This window comes from Mus musculus, chromosome 1, assembly GCF_000001635.26.
Source record: "Mus musculus strain C57BL/6J chromosome 1, GRCm38.p6 C57BL/6J".
NCBI classification, from domain to species: Eukaryota; Metazoa; Chordata; class Mammalia; order Rodentia; family Muridae; genus Mus; species Mus musculus.
This window is the reverse complement of record NC_000067.6, coordinates 85,793,441-85,816,917: the sequence shown is the minus strand read 5'-3', so window position 1 is coordinate 85,816,917 and position 23,477 is coordinate 85,793,441. Positions and strand designations below refer to the sequence as shown.

The 23,477-nt window shown below is 41.3% G+C and overlaps 1 protein-coding gene across 6 annotated transcripts in view; it reads right to left on the bottom strand.

Annotated features, from left to right (window-relative positions):
• Nucleotides 1-23,477, bottom strand: part of Cab39 (calcium binding protein 39) — a 58,137-nt gene extending 34,660 nt beyond the window's left edge. The window contains exons 1-2 of one of the 6 annotated variants that reach the window (NM_001355046.1): nucleotides 23,097-23,477; nucleotides 21,445-21,561 (exon numbers count right to left, since the gene is read on the bottom strand). The gene's annotated coding sequence lies outside the window, so the exon portion shown is untranslated. Of the gene's footprint in view, nucleotides 1-21,444; nucleotides 21,562-21,943; nucleotides 23,030-23,096 lie in introns of those variants that run through there. The other 5 variants (XM_030243907.1, NM_001355047.1, XM_006529091.3 and 2 more) reach the window with 5 other exon arrangements.

Sequence of the window (23,477 nt, the reverse complement as noted above, 5' to 3'; positions counted from 1 at the left end):
AGCCTCAACTCATATCTTTTGTTTTTGAGAGAGTTTTTTTTGGGTATCCATGGCTGTCTTGAAACTTGCTACCCTTGAACTCAGAGAGATCTGCCTGCCTCTACCTCCTAGATGCTGGGATTAAAGGTGTGCCACCACCACTCAACCAAGTCTTACTTCTTGTTTCTAGTGCCATACTCCTAGAGTTCCATTCCATCAGAACACTTGGCCATGAGAGCAGATGCCACTTTCGCAACTCTTTCTTTTGGACACTCAGCATTCTCTATATAAGCCAGGGGTAGTACTTGTAGGACATGATACGAAAATTCATAAGCTGCAAACTTAATCTCAACACGTGCACCAAGAGGCTGGAGGTTGTCACCAGAATGGAAGCTTGTGGGTTGGCTGATGCTGTCTTTTTATAGGGCCTGCAAGATTTGACTCCCTTTCTTTACACTATGTGAGGCTATGGACCTTAACACTTGTTCAACCTAGAAACCTGTTCATGGGGATCCAGCCTCCAGAGCTGTCGCCTAACGCTAACTATGCTTTTGTCATAGCAGTACAGAGTAAGACAAGGATGGTGAAAAAATACTGGTTGTCACAATGACGGATGAAAACAGCACTGCCATCATTGGAAAAAGAGCACTATTTTCTGATTGGGAGACATAAACCTGACCCTGTAAATTTCCACATTCATTGGTAGGGTACAAGTCAGAATAATGAACATTTTCTATCTGTTGCTATATCCAAGCCCACTGCTTACAAACACCTAGCTTTTACAGAAAATGCTCTGCTCATTCTGCAAAATTCAGACATGAAGGTTAACCTGAGTGAGAGGCTATTTGTGGGTCGATATATTCTTTTTATTTCTTGTTTTCTATTTGTGCTTGTTTACACTGGTACTTACTTTCTTCTCTAAAACAGATGGGAGACGAGAGGATGTTAGCAATGGACACTTCTGTTTAAAAACACTATTAACAGCATATCCACACCATTAAAGTTAAGAATCACAGGTGCCACTTTGGCAACTGGATAGCTTTGGCTTATGCACCAGACTCCTATTCACCCAAGTGCTAATAAACACTGAAAAATAGTCAGATAACACATAAGTCAGTATCAGGGCACAGCCACTCATGTTATAATATATGCTACAAACTAAAGGCATCTAGTGACTGCTTTTCACACAAAATTCTGGTATGCATGGATGTGGGTGTGTGTTTGGAGACAATAATGAAAACTGTGGAATGACAACACATCCCTAGACAGCTGACTTCCTAAAACTCTATATTAACACATGTATTCAATCTGACTCATCAACTTGGTGGTCAAATGCAAAATATATAAATGAACAAAAAGCCCACACACTCTAAGATGATTGCATTCAAGGTCCATCAGGGTTCCTGATTGAGTATGCAGTCATGCAAAGTGTGAACCCAGTACATACAAACCTGTTTATTTTTTCAGTTGACACTTAAGACCAACCCTACACTGCCATGTTAATGCCATTTAATCTATACAATTATCAAATAAGCAGATACTGTTTCTAAGTACTAAGCTATTTGAGGTAGATATTTTATTATTGTAAATGATATGGCATCCCTTGGTGTATGTATATGAATGCACATGCAACAGAGGCCAAGGGTAATTGAGGAGACACCTGATGATGTGCTGGGACTTGAACTCTGGTCCTTGGAAGGAACAGCACATGTTCTTAATCTCTCGCTCACCTCTCCAAACCATGATGTGCAAAGTAAAACCTTGTGTTTCAAGTATTTTCATTTATACCACATTGAGATGCGGTTCGAAGCACATAGAAAATTTTGAATAGAAAGGGATTGCTACCCACCCTTGCCTCTAAATTGATTCATGACTACTAATTTCAGAATAAAACCAAATGGGTAATTGTCTATATAACTAGATACTAAACAATGCAATAAAGTGAGAGTGTATATACTTTGCTTTTGTGCTGTAACTAAAAAAACTCCATTCAGCTTTTGGATGGAAGAGAGGCCTGCCCTTCCCTCTCAACTGCATATAAGATCTGATGACTCAGCCTCATTAAAATTAAACCAGGAACACCTTTTAAGAAGCCAGATGAAGCCTTGGTTAATTACCAAAGCCACCAGAAGCATAACTCTAAACCAACTATACCAACTCCTCAGGAGACACTGGGTAGACTGCGTTTTGTAATTAACAAGGGCTTTTCAGGCCCAAGCTTGGTAGCCCACACCCTTTAATTCTGAGAAGTGGATGTAGTTAGATTTTGAGACTGAGGTCAGCCTGCAGAGTGAGACCCACACCAATCTCACCCCCACCCCCATGCGCAAACACACACACACACACACACACACACACACACACACACACACCTCTCCTCCTCATTCTGTGTCTCCCCTGAGACATGTGCACATTACCTCTCTCTCTCTCTCTTTCTCCCTCCCTCTCTCTCTCTCTCTCCCTCCCTCTCTCTCTCTCTCTGTGTCTCCCCTCTGAGACATGTGCACATTACCTCTCTGTCTATGTCACACATTCTCTCTCTCTCTGACTCTGTGTGTGTGTGAGAGAGAGAGAGACTCCCCTCTGAGACACATACACATTACCTCTTTGTCTCTCTCTCTCTCTCTCACACACACACACACACACACACACACACACACACACACACACACAGACACACACACACACACACACAAGGGCAGGCTTCTTTCCTGGCCAATGCTAATCAAAGACTTGATAGTAAAATTTTACAGCCTAGATAAGAAACGGAAGCTGGTAGGAATGGCAACAGTAGCAGGAATATTTAAAACAATGTAGCACCACTTATAAACAGTTTACAAAGCATTGTTGCCTCTCTGCTCAACCTCCATCTCCACCCAATGACTTACCATTTCATTCAGTAAAATTGACTCTTCACCGAGACTACAAGGCTCCTGTGATCTGTTCCTCTCTGGGCTCACCCCCCTTACTCTAGGCTTCAGTTACACTCATTGTCATTTCTAGGCTAGACCCATATTGTATGCATAAGTGCTCAGCCCCAGCACTATGGCTTTCTCTTATTCTATCCACGTCTGTACAAATGACATCCAATAATAAAAGGCCTTGAGGAGGGTGTAGGCTGCAAACACCCACAACCCCAACACTCAGGAGGAGGCAGTAGAACAATGTACATACCTGTAACCCCAACATTCAGAAGAAGACAGGAAGATCATGAATTTGAAGCCAGCCTAAGTTAGAGGACAAGATCTTGTCTCAAAAACAAACAAGGTGCTAGGAGTATAGCACATTGTCAGTGTGCTGGTTTGGTTTGTACGAAGCCCTAGGTTCAAACCCCAGGGAGAAAATAAATAAACAAAATAAGGCAGGAATGTGTGCACATGCTATCTGCACAAGATTTAGCCAAGCTAGCAACAGAATTCCTCTAAAGTCCATCCAGCTCAAGTCTGGTAAAAATGAGCAGAGGCAGCTGGCACAATTGGGAGTTCTTCAACTGTTTGTCTGAGTGTGGTGGATCAAACTTAACACTCAACTCCACATGCAATCTGACCAGCATAAGCATTAAATTTGGTCTTGAATCTTATTGATAGTTTCAATAGTCAAAGAATGCAGCTGATAAACTTCCTGAGCAATTCCATCTACTCCAGTCTTTCCTGCATGTTCTACATCCTCACCTGATAACTGCTCCATTTGGGACAAGCCTGTAGGAAGGAGCATTTACTTCTAAATTTCTTCTGATTTAGATCCAACACACAGTACATTTAAATTAGGGTGTGTATATGTATGTGGGAGAACAATGAGACATCTCAGCAGGTAAAGACATCCTCTGCCAAAGTGACAACCTGAGCTGGTGGTAGGACAGAACTGACTTCCAAAACTGCCCTCTGTCCTCCACATATGCAGACAGACACATTGGCACAGACATGTGCACACAGAGCCACCCCCACCCCAAAATGTAATTTTTTCTTGAATCTTGATTCTGTCATTTATTGCATTATTAGTTTCTCTTATCCAATTCCTGCCAACTACAACTTTGATGAGTAAAATCACACAGATCTTCCTTTACTTTCTGTTAAAGATACAAACCCAGAGCTGGGCGTGGTGGAGCACGCCTTTAATCCCAGCACTAGGGAGGCAGAGACAGAGGCAGGCGGATTTCTGAGTTTGAGGCCAGCCTGGTCTACAAAGTGAGTTCCAGGACAGCCAGGGCTATACAGAGAAACCCTGTCTTGGAAACAAAACAAACAAAAAAACAAAAAAACAAAAAAATCAAAAACCAAAAAACCAAGATACACACCCAGGCAAGACACGATACTGGAACTTTCCAACTAAAGTCTACAGTCAATCTCTCTCCAGTAGTAACTTAAACAACTACAAGACCAAGAAATCTACCTTTATTCCTGTTACCAATGGAGGCTTACAGATCACACATTTATACAATAAGAACAAGAATCGAGTATAGTGACATAAACTTGTAACTCTAGCACTTGAGAGATAAAGGCAGAAGGATCAGGAATTCCAGATCCTCCTCAGCCAGGGAGTTCCAAGGTCAGCTTGGAAAAGACTAAAAAGAGAAAAACAAAACAAAACAAAAACAACCAACCAAAAACCTAACCAACCAACCAATTATCACCAAACAGTACTTATTGCTAATTGGTAAAATTATACTGTATACTTTCATTAATTTCTCATATTACTCTGCATTCTGTTTTTTGTTCCACTGTACTCCCTCCTTCTAAAGGCTGGTGGTAATTCACTAAAGTGATTTTTCAATCTACTGATGAGACCTGCAATAAGCAAAACAAAGGCTGGAAATTAATCTGTAGGGTCTAGTAAGATGGCTCAGAACACTAAGAAACTTCCCAGCTGCCTCTCAGAGAACCTAAGCTAGGTTCCTAGCACTCATGTCAGGAGGCTCCCAACTCCATGTGACTCTAGCTCTGGGAGTTATGACATCTTCTGGTCTCAGAACACTGATAAGCATGTGGTAGGCACATGCACACTGTAGGTTACACAACATATATATACTTATACTAAGTAAATAAATAAAATTTCTTTATAAGTCAATCTGAAAAGCTTTGACAGCTTTCTTATTCACATGCTAGACTTCTCAAACTGTTACAATGCAAAGAATTCATATAACTTGAGATTGGAAATTATGGTTACATATTACAAATTATTATTTATATGCAATTATAATACATAACTGACTGCTTTCTCTAACTTTTAAAATTAATATGGATTTACCATTTTAGTCCTATCTCAAATGATTCATAGATATATTAAAGAATTAAAAGCTACAGTTATAATTTTAGAACCAATTTCAAAACGTGAATTTCAACGATTTACAAACAGTATATGTAATTTAATAAGAAATAATTTAATAAGTATAACTTAATAAGAAAAGTTAACCAATTTTCACATTTAAAAATGAAAAACAGGGTTGATAGATGGATGGCCCAGCAGTTAAGAGCACTTGCTGTTCCTGCAGATTGTCCAGGTTTAATTCCCAGTACCCATACCTTGGCTCACAACGGACTCTAACTCCAGCTCTGGGAGTTTTGACACTCTCGCTTAGTGTCGAGAGACACCAGACTCCCAAACAGTACATACACATATTGTAGGCAAAATACTTGTACACATAAAATAAAAAAGTATGACAAACTGGGCCAATGAGATGTCTCAGTGGGTAAATACGTATGCCAACAAGCCTGACAGTGCAATCCATAGAACCCAGAGAGTAGAAGAACTCACTCTGGCAAGTTGTCCTCTGACCTTGACATGTGCAAAGTGAGACATACATACACATATAATAAACCAGAACAGAAATAGTTTTTTTTTTTTTTTAATAATGAAAAAGTATCAGTCTTCAAGAAACTACGAGGGTAAACTTTACTTGCTCTGCCACAAGGCTGTGCAAACACAGTCCATATGATTATGAACAAACACCATGGTCTCACCCACATTTTTGTAAATAAGAAAAGCAAATAGCCAACCCTGCCCTTTAGAAAGCAAATTCCTGAAGAAGAACGCAATATTCAAGCTTGTAACTGTAAACAGAAGAGAAAAACCTGACACAAATCTCAAGTATGGCCAGACAAAGGTACCTTTTGGAAAATTCCCTTTAGGGTGAAAAACTAATGATGTGTTAGAAATTTGGTGGCTTTAAAAAATTATATTTGTAAAAGTAATTTCTAAATTTGCCCTTAGTTATTACTCTGATAAAGAACTATATTTTGAAAAAAATTTAAACTCACAGCTTTAAATGTCTACAGAATCAGATATATAAACCTGGGAAATCACTCTCCTTCAAGGTCTGGCATTACTATTTTTGTTCTGGCCAAACGCCCACAAAAGCACAAACAGACTGCAGAGCCAGTCCAAGCTGCACCACCATAGTTGGAGATTTGCAGGTTTGTTTTCTTTGTAACTGCCCAAAGGCTGTCAAATAGTAGTATTTAGTGTAAATAAACTTTTTTCAGCAGAAATATTTGGAGGCAGACTGCACAACTGCATGGCACTTCAGACTGCGGGTCCTGTAGAAGAGCAGTTCCCAACCTTCCTAACACTGCACACCTCTAATACAGTTCCTCATGCTGTGATGGCCCCAACCATATAAAGTTATTTTGTTGTTCCTTCATAACTATAGTTTTACTACTAGATAATATAAGTATCTGATATGCAGGATATCCTGATATGCAACCCTCAAAGGGGTCGTGACCCATAGTGAGAACCACTGATGTAGAACATTCTATGAAAGATGACCTTTCTTCTACCCAGAAACCATAGCCTTTCTAGCCTCTTTGTCAACACATTAACTGGCTTATGAAGGCTTGGTCTTAGGTTGAGAAAAGAGCTCTCAATGAAACAATGAGGCTAAATAGTGTTTAACATCAGGGAAGCAACTAGACTGCAGCTGTCAACTAGCTGGCAGGATCATACAGAAAGTGGCTGCATGTGCTTTTAGAGGGAATGAAGATTCCCACCACATACCAACAACTCAGCTCATGGATCTAAAAAGATGAGATCATGATTTGAAGTAGATTATAAAGATAGGTACACACAGAACAGACTTAAAATCTATCCTAATGAAAACCTCATCAATACCAAGTTCAGAGGACAGGCAAGGCACACTGTATGCTAGAGGCATGCAGGCAGGCATCAAGGAGATGATGCTCCCTGAACTGGCCCTTAGACACTGATAATTTTGAAGGGAAAACCAGAAGATGTATTACAATTGGCTAAGAGCTGTATGCACAGTCTAAAGTCTGATATGGAAACAAATTATTTTGTAATTTTTTTTTCAAGTTCTGTGGGTAAGAAAGTATGGAGTGGAAAGGAAGGCAAAAGTTGAGAAGCCCAAGTGCTGTTACAGAATGGCCACATGCCTTTTTTTATTGCTCAAAGAACATTCCACTCACTCCTGATGTGTTGATAGCACAATACAGTCAAACAGGAAAATCTGCCTTTTCATCTGAAATCTGTATCTAAAATGAGGAAGCAATTGCTTTTTATAGCCACGGGAGCACAGCAGCTGAGAGACACCCCAACCAGGAAGAGCTACTTACATTGAAAACTTTCGGTCCTCTACACATTTTCCACATAGAACTTAATGTTTCCTTCACTATTTCCAAAGTGGAATGCTACCAAGTGACTACAGAGGCTGAATCCCCGAGCGTGCACACAAAGGAACAATTCAACCACACAGATATCACCCAGATGCAGATACCCCACATCTTTCATCTTGATTGATTTTCTAATTTCTTATTTTATTTTCTAGTTTTTTTTGATACAGTCCCACAATTTCCCTGGATCTCAGAGATGCACTTGCCTCTGACTCCAAAATGCTGCGATATAAGGCATACATCATCATGCCCAGCATCTTCTTGATTTTTTTTTTACCTCCTCCAAATATTGAGAGTATTGCTAACTGAAGTGTCAGAATCACAGTGGTTTGAACAGAAAGTTATACTGATTAAAACTGGATGGATTCCTACAAGTGTTCTTGGAGGGAAGCAAATAGGGTGAACTTGTTTCAAAATCATGGGAGATGAATAATACAAGTGCAGAAGCATCTTCAGATAAAAATGGCATTAGCTATGGTGATGAAAGCAGCTTTCAAACTTTGTGGTAGCTGGGTTCTGGAGTAAGAGGTGAGTCTGCTCCAGTCGTACCACCTCGTCCCTACTGTTTAGATAATGGACTTGGATGTCACAGGTAGAACCTAATCTGTAAGTCATATGTAATGCAAGCTGACTCACACTTGTCCTCTTACCTTTGCTTCCCAAGTACTGGGATTACTGGCAGACGCCAAGTCATCTGGCATTTTACTGGCATCCAAATCAAATGTAGGTACTCAGAGCTGCACCAAGCCATGGGTAAGCTCTTTACTTTTCAGAGGCAGCTATTAGTGCTGTCCACTAGGATTAGCCAATTGTTAAAGCCAGAGCAGTTACCTGAGATTATAACCTTAAACCTTTCTGGTGTCTCCAGATGTTTGGAGGCATTATTACAAGGCCTCTATGACAGCTCCAGAGCATCAGAAAATCAATGACTTTAACATGATACAGTGGTACATGCCTACAATCCCACAACTCCAGGTCAAAGTGGAAGAATCCCAAGTGGGTTTAGACCACTCAGAAAAATAATGATTTTGGGGCTGGTGAGATGGCTCAGTGGGTAAGAGTACCCGACTGCTCTTCCAAAGGTCTGGAGTTCAAATCCCAGCAACCACATGGTGGCTCACAACCATCCGTAATGAGATCTGACGCCCTCTTCTGGTGTGTCTGAAGACAGCTACAGTGTACTTACATATAATAAATAAATAAATCTTTAAAAAAAATAATGATTTAATAATACTGCACTCCAGGCCAATATTATCTTTAGGCATAAAAATAAAAGATATCTTAAGACTAAGTAGCTCATTTGTAGACACTATACTGACCTTAATTCCTGGAAATGTCAGGCATCTTTAAGTGGCCAGCCTGTGTTTTACATAGTCTTGGAACTGACTCCTTATTCTAGCTACCCTATTCAAAACCAAATGTGGGATTTCACCTGACAGTACACAAGACAGATGTTAATTTGTGTATTAACCCTGACCCAAGAGTTAATTTTTTTCTGTTTTTCTACTGTTCCTTACCTTGTTTTCTATGGTAAGGTGAACAACAGGAGTTTGAAAGAAAGAAGATGGCTCCTTCAGAAAAACACAAACACTAGGACCTGAGCAGAGATCCCCAGCACCCACTATGAAAAGTTGGGACTGATAGTGAAAGGCTGTAACCCAAAGCTTTGGGGTGTGGGTGGGGGCAGAGAGAGACAGGCAGACCCCTAGAACTCAGCTTTGAGGCTCAGAGAAGTCTCGTTCTCAAAACAAAACAAAATGGATTAAGCCAGTCTGATCTGACTATAGTCCAGGCAGGACTACATAGTGAGACCCTACCTCTAAATCAATTATCAATCAATCAATCAATCAATCAATCAATCAATCCCACCCTTGAAATACAGTGCAGATGGACTGAGGAAGACACCTATAACTGACATATGGCCCTCAACTCTGTGAGAGAAAGACACATGCACACACATAGAGAAACACACATATCACACACACACACACACACACACACACACACAAAATTAAAAACAAAACTATCAACAAAAATACTTAACACCCAAATTCTCTTTATAATAATTCCTGAGGATGTAATGTCAAAGGAAGAGAGAATGCAGGCACAGTTGCTTAGAATATCTCCTTTCAAGACTGACTCTTGGCTGGGCAGAACATTTTATAGTTAGATGTACTGTGACATTACAGCTTTCATTCTGAGAAAAGTCAATCTTCTAAAAACTGCTTTGTTGTCAAAGGACCTGTGAGTGAGTTGACTCCAGAATTAGTCCTTAGAGTCAAACTAGGTGGAGACAGCTATACTCTCGCATCAGTAAACAGTAGAAAGATACTGTCCTCTAAACCAGAACAATCTGGAATCAACAGAGATTAACTGAGCCACTGTGTGAAGTCAAACACAAAGTCATACTCTTCTCTGACTAATCTCTTATCTCCTACTATCTTGATCTAGCCAACCAATGCTTCCACTCTGTTTCTGTTCACATTCCTATCGAGCAAGAGCAAAGCACCTCCACAGGGTCACCAGTGCCTAAGAATTTTTTAGTAATGGAAGACAACTCTCCCTTGGCAAATACAATTCCTTATGTTTACAGGAGAACATTCCCATGACGAACTCTTCAATCTCTCATCAACATCCATCCACCCCAATGGTAAATTGGATGACATTTTCCCCTTGAGGCACATGTCCCAAATCTTCAATCTCCCATCAGCAGCCATCATCCTGGATGGTGAACTGAATGCCATTTTAGGCACACTTACTATTTTTATTTTCCTCATGGTATTTGCCCTTTTTCTCTGGTGGCTCTGGGAAGTGAATCCGGGGTCTCAAGCATGTTAAGCAAGCACTCTTATTGTGAGCCCTCAGATCTACACCGACTTGACTGCATTTTTTCCAAAGCCTAGTAGTACCTTCACATGGTCTCTCTTCAACACCAACTGTCTAAAGGTTTCTTACTAAATACTCTCTCGGGGCCAGGTGTGGTCTCCTTTAATCCCAGCACTTGGTAATGCAGAGGCAGGTGGATCTGAGTTAGAGGCCAGCCTATATATACAGAGTGAGTTTCAGAATAGCCAGAGTAACACATACTCTCCCCCAAACCCCAAATCCTTTCTCTGTCCCACTACTGTGATTGTAGCCATTGAGTAAGTTACTAAATATTTTGAGTTCCGTAAGCTGGCTTTACTGAAATGGTTCAGCATGAGTTTGATCCCCGGGACCCATACAATGGAAAGAGAACCAAGTTATCCAAGCTGTCCTCTGGTCTCCACAGGCCTGGCATGTGTGCATCCAAGCACTTACACAATACACATGAATGTATGTACACTAAATAAATTCAATTTAATAATAATAATAATAAAACACCTTAAGAGTACTCTCTGGACAGTAATACACTGATGAGAGATTTTCTTGTTCATAGTCTTCCCAGTTGAGAACACAGGAACTCTTTCGTTACCTTTTCTTAGGACCTTATACTTTCTTAAAAGTTTGTTTTTTTTTCCCAGTGATCCCAAATATTTCTTAGAGATTTCATTTTTTTCAGTTTATCTAACAAGAAATCATGTATCTATCTTTGTATAAAATATGGCTACTGACTTGATTTTACTAGTTTACAGTGCAGTGAAACATGCTGATAATCCCAGCACTTACCAAAATGGCTCTAGAACTATAAAATACCAGCAAATTTAGTGAAATAGGGACTCAAGAGGGTAACAACCGGTATATCTGTGCGCTGTTCTGTTCACCTCACCTGTGTATCTCACAGTAAGCCCAAGTTGTTCTTCTAGTCACACAGACAGAAACTCAACAGGAGTTTTAGGATGCAAGCCACAGAGCCTGGGTGGGCCTGGCATGGGCGGCTACTTAGCCTTGGGCTTTCTCTGACTAGCATTCTCCAAGATGAGAGTGCTAACTACACAGTTCTTCCTGAGCATGGGTGCTTAGAAAACAACTCTGCTGCTGACTACTACCTGGCCAGCATGGTATGTAAAGGGAGAGAATAGCAATATTAGAAGAATTTCTTTTTAGAGGTAAAAATCTCACTGTAACTAAGGCCGGGTACAATCAACCTTGTGATTCCCCCTGCCTAAGTCTGGAATTCAGAAAACCCCCACAGGATTTACTAACACTAAGGCCAATGCGATTGATGAGGGTATTCTTTAGTTGAGGTTCCCTCTTCCCAAATAACTCTAGTTTATAACAAGTTGAAACAAACAAACACCAAACCAAACCAACAAAAACAAAAACAAGCAAACAACCCAAAACACCCAAAACTTTAACTAGCACAATAGAATTACTTCATAAAGACATCAAAAATAGTCCAACTTAAAACAGTCTGAATATTTTCCCTACTTAGGACGCTGAAAGAGAGAAATTAATCAATGGTCCGGAGCTTCTAGGAATCCACACCCGGCTAAGGCCTCCAGCAATCACACAGAGTGCGGGCTCTGAGACTTGTAAATTCACCTCTCCTGTGAGAAAGGCAGGTACCTGAACTTCTCGTCGTCTTGTAAGAGTTCATTTCTTCCCCGCTCCTCAGCCAGCACTGATACTAACTTGGTAACACACACACAGCTGGACCAGGAGGCTTGGCTTGGCTATGCTCCAGGATGGGTCTACAACCCATTCTTTTGTGAACACACACACACACAAACATACTTACTGCATGTACAAAGTTAGGTTCTGCCCCAGAGTTCTGAATGTAGAACCCTTTCTAGATTAATAACTGAGACTATCGTTTCACTGATTAAACCGTATGTCTTGACAATGGACCACAAACTGGTAAACATGTGTAGGGTGGCAATTATTTACTTTTTAATCTTGTTCTTCCTGCTTACACCAGCACGGAACTCACAAGCTATTCTCATACTGAGTTGGTATATACAGAGGGCATGGTCTACAGCTCTTCTATTAGGCATACTCTAGACTAGTGACTTCACTAACTACTTGTATTAGTCAGGGTTCTCTAGAGTCACAGAACTTATGGATAGTCTCTATATAGTAAAGGAATTTATTGATGACTTACAGTCGGCAGCCCAATTCCAACAATGGTTCAGTCGCAGCTGTGAATGGAAGTCCAAGGATCTAGCAGTTACTCAGTCTCACACAGCAAGCAGGCGAAGGAGCAAGAGCCAGACTCCCTTCTTCTAATGTCCTTATATTGTCTCCAGCAGAAGGTGTAGCCCAGATTAAAGGTGTGTTCCACCACACCTTTAATCCCAGATGACCTTGAACTCGGAGATTTAATCTTCTGGAATCCATAGCCACTATGCCTCAAGATCTCCATACCAAGATCCAGATCAGAAACTTCTATCTCCAAGCCTCCAGATGAGGGTCACTGGTGAGCCTTCCAATTCTGGATTGTAGTTCATTCCAAATATAGTCAAGTTGACAATCAGGAATAGCCACTACACTACTTGTACTTAAAATTAACAGAGAAGCCCTTTTTCAGGTACACCAGAACTCCCATAAAAACTGTTCACCAGAGGTCTGGAGAGATGGCCTAGCAGTTAAGAGGCCTGCTGCTCTTGAAGAGAACCTGAATTCAGTTCTCAGCACCCATGTTGGGTGACTCAAATCTCCTTTAACTCTAGGTCCAAGGCTTTCTATACCCCGTTCTCCGGAAGCCCCTAAATTTACGTGCACACATCTTCATTCAAATTCACTAGAGCTGAAACATAATTTTTTTTTTTCCTGAGACCAGGCGGGCTTCCAACTTACAGAGATCATCCTGCCTCCTTAGTGCTAGGATTAAAGAAGTAAGCTATTACACCTGGCCTTTTTTATGTGAGGTGGGGTGGGGGTGTTATGAAACGTAATTTTTAAAGTGTTTGAAAAAAATCAAGAGGGGAAAAACTCAAATATGTCATGGGTCACATAAATATATTAGTTGATTTGGCCCACCATTACTGACCTCTTTAAAGGTCTCCCTTCTTGGAGTAAGCCCTTAGCAGCAGCAGAAATATATACCTACAAGTAGGAGAACTAAAAATAGCCTGTAGAAATGGGGATAAAATAAGAATAAGAAACACCAACTTTTATTTTTGTTCTAGTGAATTAAAAATACAAAAAAAAAAAAATAAAAGGAGCTGGAGAGAGAGCGCTGGCTGATCTTCCAGGGAACAGGGATTCAATTCTCAATATGGCAGCTCACAAACTGCTAACTCTAATTCCAGGGAATCCAACATCCTTACACAGACACACGTGAAGGCAAAACACCAATGCACATAAAATCATTTTTAAAAAAAGAACTACAAGAAACTTCCACTGCAAGCATGTACATTGTTTGTTTAGACAGGGTCTCACTATATAGCCCAGGCTAGATTCAAATGTTATAATCCTCCTGCCTCAACATCCTGAGAGCTATGTTTATAGGCATTTGCCATGATGCTTGGTTAATATGGATACATTTGTATCTAATTACATGCTTACTTAAGAAATTGTGTAAAAGAAATTTTTAATTGTGCAATACTGTACCAAAAAGCTCATAACTAGGAGGTAAAATTTTTAAGTGTGTCCTTTCTGCTGACATCACAACAAATGACACATTCAACTACAGACCAGAGTCCAGGTTCACTGCTGGCTACTTAAAGCATTTCCAGAGTCATAAAGATGTCTCAAAGTACAGACTGCACAGAAGAAAAGCTCTGAGAGCTTCAGTCACCATAGCTACCATGAACTGGGAACTTGGAACATACCAGATTCACAGCATTTTCCTATTGAACTTCTACAACTTCTTTACAGACATCAGTCTACTCTTATTTTACAGACAGGAAAGTCAGGGAAGAACGGGCATACAAAATGATCCCCAGCAACATATAAGGGGGATTTAAGTCCTTTCTTATGGCTCTATTAACACAACACGAGCTTTTAACCTATTTCATTTATAGAACCATCTTTCTGGTACGGCTTCTTTTTCTCTTTTATTTCCTGCGACTATAAATCAGTGTTACCTAAGAGAGTATCTTAAATAGCATGGTGAGTTATCGCTAATAGCTCATAACAGGCATTAACAAATCTAGAATACTGGAAAACATCACACACAATAAGGTTTAAAAACTGCTTCATGCACTGTAGATATGGTACAGTACTCTTCCAGAGGACCAGGATTCCATTTCCAGCATCTACATGGTGGCTCACACCATCTGTATCTTTGGTTCTAGCTGATCTGACTGACACCTTCTGGCCTTCATGGGCTCTAGGTATGCATGTGATACATACACATATATGCAGATAAAATACCCATTTTAAAATAACAAATTTAACTCTATAAAAAGGTATCGCCTCCCAGCTGGGTATGGTAGCACACACCTGTAATCACAACACTCAGGAAGCAAGAAACAAAACTGGCCAAAAGTTCTAGACCAATCTGGTCTACCTGGCAAATTCCAGGTGAGGTAGAAGAACAAAGCAAGACTGCTATTTAAAAAAAAAAAAAAAAAAAAAGTTGGGCTGGTGAGATGGCTCAGTGGGTAAGAGTACCCGACTGCTCTTCCAAAGGTCCGGAGTTCAAATCGCAGCAACCACATGGTGGCTCACAACCATCCGTAACGAGATCTGACGCCCTCTTCTGGTGTGTCTGAAGACAGCTACAGTGTACTTACATATAATAATAATAATAAAAAGTTAACAGAAAAATAAATGCTATGAAAATAAACCAGTAAGTGTGCTAAGAGAACATTTAACAACCTATTCCGATGGAACCTACTTTAAGGTCTCTGTCAGTCTTCCCAGGGAAAGAGACATCAAGACCAAATAACCTTATCAGCAAGTTGGGAAGTACTACTGCCCATTCTGGCGCCGCTGGAAAAGGTCATAATGTACACTATTTTTCTCTGACAAGCTCTGCAGAAAAATGATCACCTGGGGCTAAGGACTAAAGTCTGGTGATAGAACATCCACTCAGAATGCATGAGGTCCTGGGATCAATCATTAAAACAAAATAAACAAACAAAAAACTGGCTTATGCCTGTAACCAACACCTGGGAAAAATCAGCAATATAAATCAGCAGCAGAAAAATCAGGAATATAAGGTCATCCTAAGCTATACAGAAAATTCAAGGTCAGCCTGGACATGAGATCCTGCTCTACTCCCCAACCCCCAAAGACTCATAATAGAGCTACTGATCTATCAAAAGACTACTCCATAAAACACAACTCAGTAAACTCCCAGGAAAAAGGGTAGGGGTCCCTTTAACTTTCTATCACAATCTCTTCTCTTATGTAATAAATCCCTTTCATGTACAAATGCAACATAGATAAGTGAACAGGAAAACGTACTCTGGCTAAGCAGTTCATCTCTACTGACTAAAGCAAAATTTTATCACAATATCATATGCCCAGATCATTTATTATTTACAGAAACATTTTATTTCCTAAAAGTACAAACTGAAGAAGAAACCTTAACAAGTTTTTTCAAAAGTGAGAACAAAACCAAAAACTTTCAGCCAGGGAATGATGGCACACGCCTTTAATTTCAGCACTAAGGCAGAGTCAGGTGAATGTCTATAACTCTGAAGCCAGCCTGGTTTCCAGGGCTAGCTCTAGGACAGCCAAGGCTACATAGAGAAACCCTGTAACAAACAAACAACAAACAACCCTTTTAATTCCAAACAACTTTTATAGCAAGCATAACTCAAAGGCTGAACAAATGATAAAGTTATGACTGTAAGAACCAGAAAATCTGCATAGACTATACTGGTGAGCCAAGTATGCCTGCCTGCATGCCTATCAGGAGTATCAGAAAATAAACTGGCTGATACTTTGCCATTAAAGCAGAAAAGAACTGTCTAGATAGATCAACAACTTCTTGAAGCCAGGCATTTAAAACAATATTTAGCAGAATATTCATAACATGTAAATCAAGCAAAAGTCATCTGAGGAGTTGTTACTTAATGAGTGCCCCCTCATCTTTTACCACAGTTACAACCCTAAGAAGGCAAGACGCAGTGCAGTATGTGGCCATCTCCCACTGGATTCTACAGATCTGGTCCTTCCTTTCCTCTCAGTGCCTTTGGTTCATGCCTTTCCTTTCTCCCCAGACAGCTCATAGGACTTCACCACAATGACAATGTTACTCCCTTTTAGAACTTGTTAATCACTACCTGACTTACTGAACTTGTACTTACTTTACTACCATATAACATTAGTTCTCAACATTTTGTAAGTACAAAGGTAGAGAATTAGAAAATAGACTTATTTTTTGTTTACCTTATGCAGACTACTTAAATAGTGTGAAGTAACTCCAGGCACCTGACCAACTGGAAGAAAAAAATGTTCAAGTGTAGTCACGTGCCTTTAAGTTCTCATAAAGGAACAGCCTTCAGGACCACAAACAAAACCCCAGAGGCTACAAAGGTTAAGTCACATCTCCACACATGGTCACAGAAAATAGGAGCAATCTAGACTCTAGAGGCTTCCAACCTAGGCCTCTTGGTAGAATCAACAATGACTGAAGCCCAGAGCTATAACATTAGTCACCCCATTCAGAACCCAGCCCTGCATATTACCCACATACCTCCCATCCTCAAAGTAGGAGTAACATAAAAAAATAAATGCTACCTGCTGGCCTAAATAAACTATAAACTACTAAGCAATTATAACTATACAGCTAAAGCATTTAAAACAAACCATCTTTTTTGGATTATAAAATGTGGCTATTGTTTAGAAATCTATTAAAAATCCTCAACTGCATTTATTTATTTATTTTAAGAATTATTTATTTATTTTATGTATATAAATACACTGTAGCTGTCTCCAGACATACCAGAAGAGGGCATCAGATCTCATTACTGATTGTTGTAAACCACCATGTGGTTGCTGGGATTTGAACTCAGAACCTTTGGAAGAGCAGTCAGTGCTCTTAACCACTGAGCCATCTCACCAGCCCTTTATTTATAAACCTTTACTTTAAAATATTAACTTAAAAATCCTTGACAAGAAACCAAATCCTTACTGAGGAAAACAATTTCAGATGATGAAGTAGTGTACAGTCCAGAGAGTTCCTGCTTTGAAGTGAGGCAGACCTGGTTTCTAACCTCAGCTCAACTTCAGTATTTGTAGACCTTGGATAAGCCTTTCCCTTTGGTTTCCCAACTGTAATGATGGTGGGATGGCACTACCCTCTCAGACATTTGTCAAACATGTCAACATGCAATGGTAGCCATGTCAATTTTATGTATTAATTTTTGTTAATCTCCCCAGATCTCTAGTTCACCTTTAATCTTCAGACTGCTACTCCAAACATAATTATGAACATTTGTATGCTAAAACAAAATGCCTATTATGTGTTAAAGACCATTTAATATATACCGAAAAAAATTGTCAATGTTTAAAAAACAGGCTCAAACAACATTACTGCATAAAGCATAAAAAAATTACTACAAAAATTCCACTCAAGTAATCTACATGAAGAACAAAAAGCCCCAGCGCCAGTCCCAGTCCTGCAGCTCATAAGCTGTGCAACCCTGGACAAGTGGTTGCACTTTACAGAAAACTGCCTGCAGAGTTAACCAAACACTGCCTCCAGCTACAGTGGGCTTCAGGGTTTCCATATGTAGAAAGAATCATTCTGGCTAGACTGTTTCTGAAGCTCTTAAGCTTCTTCTACCCAGAACAGTCTATTATTGTCATTACAAAACTTATGATGTCTGAATAGTTAGTACATGACAAGTCTATTACCCCTACTAGCCTCTTAGATGCAATCAAGTCATTCCCATCTCAGGAGTCTAAGCTAAAAGGGAGCTCAGGAACTTGCCTGGGGTTACAGAACCCACTGCAGATTAAGGATCCCAGTCCAAACAGAATGCCTTAACCCCGAGATTAATCCTGCTCTCTATCCAAACCCATGAACCCAAGAATGGGCCACAAAAACTTGTAAACCACAACCTGGTCAGGCTGTTTTCCCCTGCGCTTAATATAGCAAGTTTGTAATTTGTGGAGGAAGAACTATGGCCAATATAATTAACAGCACCCTATTAGAAGGCAAGCTATTGGCCATTAGACAAGGCTATAAAGTAGAAACTTAATACCAAGCCACAAAACCTATGTTTTGTTTCTCAGGCAAACATTTTATCAAAATTAATCGATGAGTTGTGATGTTTTAACATTACTGTACTTCCTTGGTCTTAAACAATGTACCCACCGGATAATGCTGCAAAGAATAATTACTTAATAAAACCAGGCTGCCACTAAACATTGGTTAACTAGGTTTTCTTTCTTTGTAAACTGCCCTGAAAATGTACAACACATAACACACAGAGAAATGAGTGTGGCGATACATGCCCATGAGCCAGTACCTAGGAAAGTGAGGGAGGAAGACAATGCACTGGAAACTAAACTGGGCTACAACAGACTATAACCCAGGCTACAGTGAGACCCTGCCCGGATTCCTCCCAAAAAATATACACATAAACAAGCAAACATAAAACTACAGCTAAAAAACAATTTGATCTGAATCTGAGTATTAAGAGTAACAAGGTCTAAAGTTAGAAGAAATAATGAAGGAATAGGTATGCGCTGTACACAGCCAACTCAATGGGCATGGGCAGGCTTTACAAACACTCTCCTTTGGGGCTACTTTCACACCTGACTGACCTCTTGCAATTCTCAGCATGCTATTCTCCCTTGTCTGTCAGTTTAAATTCACAGCTGCTATAGATCACAAGTCTATCTTCCTCTTCCTGGGTAAAGTTAAAATGACACTATGTAATACATGTAAGTTCTGTAAGATAAACATGGCACAGCAAAGGACCATACACACCAACACCTATGTATGTGTGCACACAGGATGCTGATGGTAATGAATGAGTTCAAGGCCAACCTTAGTCTACAGCCTGGTCTACAGCTTGAGTTAGTTACAGGACAGCCAGGGTTACAGAGAACCCCTGTCTCAAAAAACCAAAACCAAAACGCCCAACCAAACAAAAAACCAAACCCAAAACCCAACAACAAAAGAGAACCCAGGCACACCACCAAAGGTAACCAGAAGACACTCCCTGAAACTCTAATCTACTACTGAAGTTTATCTTTTATGCTTGTGGGGAGGGGGAATTTGTGTGCCTGTGTCTATATGTAAATATTTATAAGGCCAGCAGAACAAGTATCAACAGTCAGTGATCAACTTTCTCAGGAAAATTACACTCTTACTAACAAACAGTAATTGCTACAAAAATCTATACTTAAAAATAATGGACCAAAAGAAAGGCTTTGAGGGTATATATTTTTGCAATATACAACAGAGATTCACATAAGACAAACTGTAAAGCCAAACCCAATGGGACTTTTTAAGCTATTTCATAGTAATCGTATGAAAACTCAAGTCTTCAGGATGTGGTGCACACAACTGTAATTCCAGAATCTGGCTAAGGCAGAAAGATTATCATAAATTCTAGGCCAGCCTAGGCTACAAAGTTAAGTTCAGGCTAGTCTAGGGTACTGAATCAGACCTTTTCTCAAAAATACAGAGCCGGGCAGTGGTGGCGCACGCCTTTGATTCCAGCACTTGGGAGGCAGAGGCAGGCGGATTTCTGAGTTCAAGTCCAGCCTAGTCTACAGAGTGAGTTCCAGGACAGCCAGGGCTACAGAGAAACCCTGTTTTGGAAAAAAAGAAAATTACAGGAACAAAGTTGGGTGGTATTGGCCTTTAAGCCCAGCAGAGGCAAGTATTTCTGAGTTTGAGGCCAGCCTGGTCTACAAAATGAGTTCCAGAATAGCCAGAACTACACAGAGAAACCCTATCTCAAACAAACAAACAAACAAACAAACAACAAACAAACAAACCAATCAACCAACAAAAAAATTTAGCCTGACTTCTGATATCATGATCAAAAAGTAATTAGCTCTGTAGTCAGCCCTAGTATAGACTATTTTTTAGTAGTAGAACAAAGGGTAGGTGGGGCCACAACAGATTATATTGGCCATGAATATATTCTTTTTATCATGTCCTTCTTTAATTTTCTTTTTAAATTGTGTACACATGTGGGTATGGGAACATGAGTTCAGGTGTCAGTGGAGGACAGGAGTGTATAGAGCCGGGGCTGTACAGGAAGTTGTGAACCAAACTGGATGCTGGGAACCCAACAACAGCAGAACTCAGGTCCTCTGCAAGAGCAGGTCACACTCTTAACCTCTCCAGCCCCTCAGTGGCCTACTAAAAGTACTCCTGCTCACATAGCAGAGGTCTGTGTGCCCGTCTCCACTCCTGGCGATCACATAAATGTATTCTACCAACCAAAATACATTCAATAAGCAGCAGTCAGGACCAAACCTTGATGAGAAGCTAATAAACAGACTTCTAACAAGAAGCCTTAAGGGAACAATGCAACCTTGACAGGTAAAAGCCTAATAAAACATTTAAGAAAACTTTCAGACTGGTTCTATTGGTTCATGCCCAGCCCTTAGGAGGCTGAGTCGGGAGAACTATCTGGAATTTTAAAGCTAGCTTGGCCTCCACAGCAAATTCCAGGACAACTTGGGCCAGAGTAAGAGGTTGTTTCAAAATGCCAATAAATAAACAAATATATAAATAAATGTACTTAATATATTTTTAGGAAAATATACACAGAAAAAGATCAGAAAGGAAATATGCAAAAATGTTTACAGAAACAAAATCTAAGTGATAAGATTAAGAAAACTTAAAGAAAAAAAATTCCCAGTCTATTTTGTAATTCTAGCACTTAGAAACCCAATGCAGGAGGATGACAGGTTGGAAGACCTGAGCTACACTGTTTCAAAAGATGGGGATGGGGTGGGGGAGAAAGGAGAGATGGACTACTGCTTCCATGTTTCAAAGAGTATGTCTTACTTTAAGAAACAAAAATTAGAATAAAAAGACAAAGTCTCTTACTGTGATCTAGCCGGCTGGCCTGGCCTGGCCTGGCCCTCCTCCGTCTCCAAAGTGCAGAGGCTAAAAGCGTTCACCACCACCACCACCAGCAGCAGCAGCAGCAGCAGCTAGATCTTACTTTGATAAAGAAAAATGTAAGACTGAAAAAAAGTATGATTTCCTTGTACATATAAGCACTTACAAAACCAATAGTAAGTTCTAAGGCAATTCTTACAAATCATATATTGTAAGCATTTAGTAGTTACTAATTACTTGCTAATTTTTTTAAACCTGTAAAATAGAGCTTAAAAACTTTCACTTCTGGCTCTCCAATATTTTCATAACTAAAAATTAACAAGAAATTTTTTACTTTTCCAGAAAAATGGTGTGTGTCCAACTGTCTGTCTAGACTGTTAACAGTTCAGTTCTTATTACTATTTTTTTTTTTATAAATCTACAGTTTAATGTTCAATTCCAACACAGGGATCCAGAAGTTCTGATGCAATTTTAGAGAACTCACCAACGCAAATGCCTTGTGTGTAGAGAAGGTTAATTTAGGCACCTCTTTTAATTACTTCAGATAAGCACGCATCTAGTGACACTTTCTACAAAAGGTATTTTCCTTGGCTTGGACATAGATTTACTTAAATATCCCGGAAGCTGTCAAAATCGACCTCAAACTGCATTATATTTAGGAAACAATGCTAAGTCCTGACTGTGGCCTTCTCTGCTCGCCTGTCTTTCTCAAGAGCGCCTTTAATATGCCCTAGCATACATTTCCGGCCTCATGAGTCACTGAAAAATGAGTTCTAAGTTTTCCGTGGAAGGTCGTTCAAACAGCTCCTCTACAGCATTCAAAGATCTGACTCCAAATGCCTCTTTAGTCTACCCCACCTATCACGGCACCCGGTGATGGAATTGGCAACATTCGCATGCTCTTTGTACCTTTGTCCTCCAGCTTTGTTGCCCCTCCACGCCCTTCTCCACTGCAACCCCCTTCTCCCGAATCCAATCGAGTCTTCTAGACCCGGTTTAGCACCGCCTCGCCCAGGAAGCCTCCCAGGTTCGTGGGAAGGCGGAAACGATCGACAGGTCCAGTCACCCCGGAGCACCTTTCTAGCAATTGGTAGTTCCTAAACGGAACTTATCTATCCCCCTCCTGCCTGGTATCTTAGCTATTTGTGTACTCGTCTTATCTCTCACATCACCGCGTTAAAGCTCCCCAGGGGAGGGCACCTCCCGGCCGGGTTCACCTCGGAGTCGCTCCGGCACCGGCACGCAGTCGGCGTTTTGGATTGCTCCAACCGAACCCGGGAACGCGCCGAACGCACAATTCCTAGCCAGAAATCAGTTAGGCATTTTCCTGAAAGGTCCCCTACAAAGATAGTGTCAGCGTCCCGCTAACAGTGAGGCTACGCGGAGCCCAGGGCTAGGTGCTCGGAGTCCCCGGAGCGGCGGGAGTGACAGCTGGCCGGGCCAGCTCTACCCCGGTTAGTTGTAGCCCCGGCCGGCAGGCCCCCGGAGCCTAGTACGGGCGAGGACAAGGGCGGCGCCCGGAGCTCCGGCTGCTCCGGGCCGCTCCCGCCGCCGCCACCCGGGAAAATGGAGGCGGGTCGGGCGGAAGCCGGCGGGCGTCCGCGTCGCGAGCAGGGCCGGGCCGGGGGATCACTCACCGGGCTGGGCCGGGCCAGGGAGCTCCCTCTCTGCTTCGTCTCCGTCCCCGTCCTCGGCCGCCGCCGCCTCGGGCTGCTCGCTCGGTCCCCGCGGCGCGGCTCGGACGCTCCGGCCCTCCGTTGTCCTCCGCCCGCAGCTGCTCCGGGCGACGGGCTCCCGCGGCGGCGGCGGCGGCTGCGCGGGCGGACGGTGGCCCAGGGGTTCCTGCTGTGGCCGCCGCGGTGCTGCGCTCGGTAGGGCTGCGGCTGTGGCCGTGAGGTCCCGCACTGCCTTCGCCTCTGAGGTTGTCTCAGCCTTCGCGCGGCTACTGAAGCCCCAGACTCTCTCAGGCCGCGCGGCTCCTGGCGCCCCGCGCCCAGCTCCGGCCTGAGCCCGGCTTT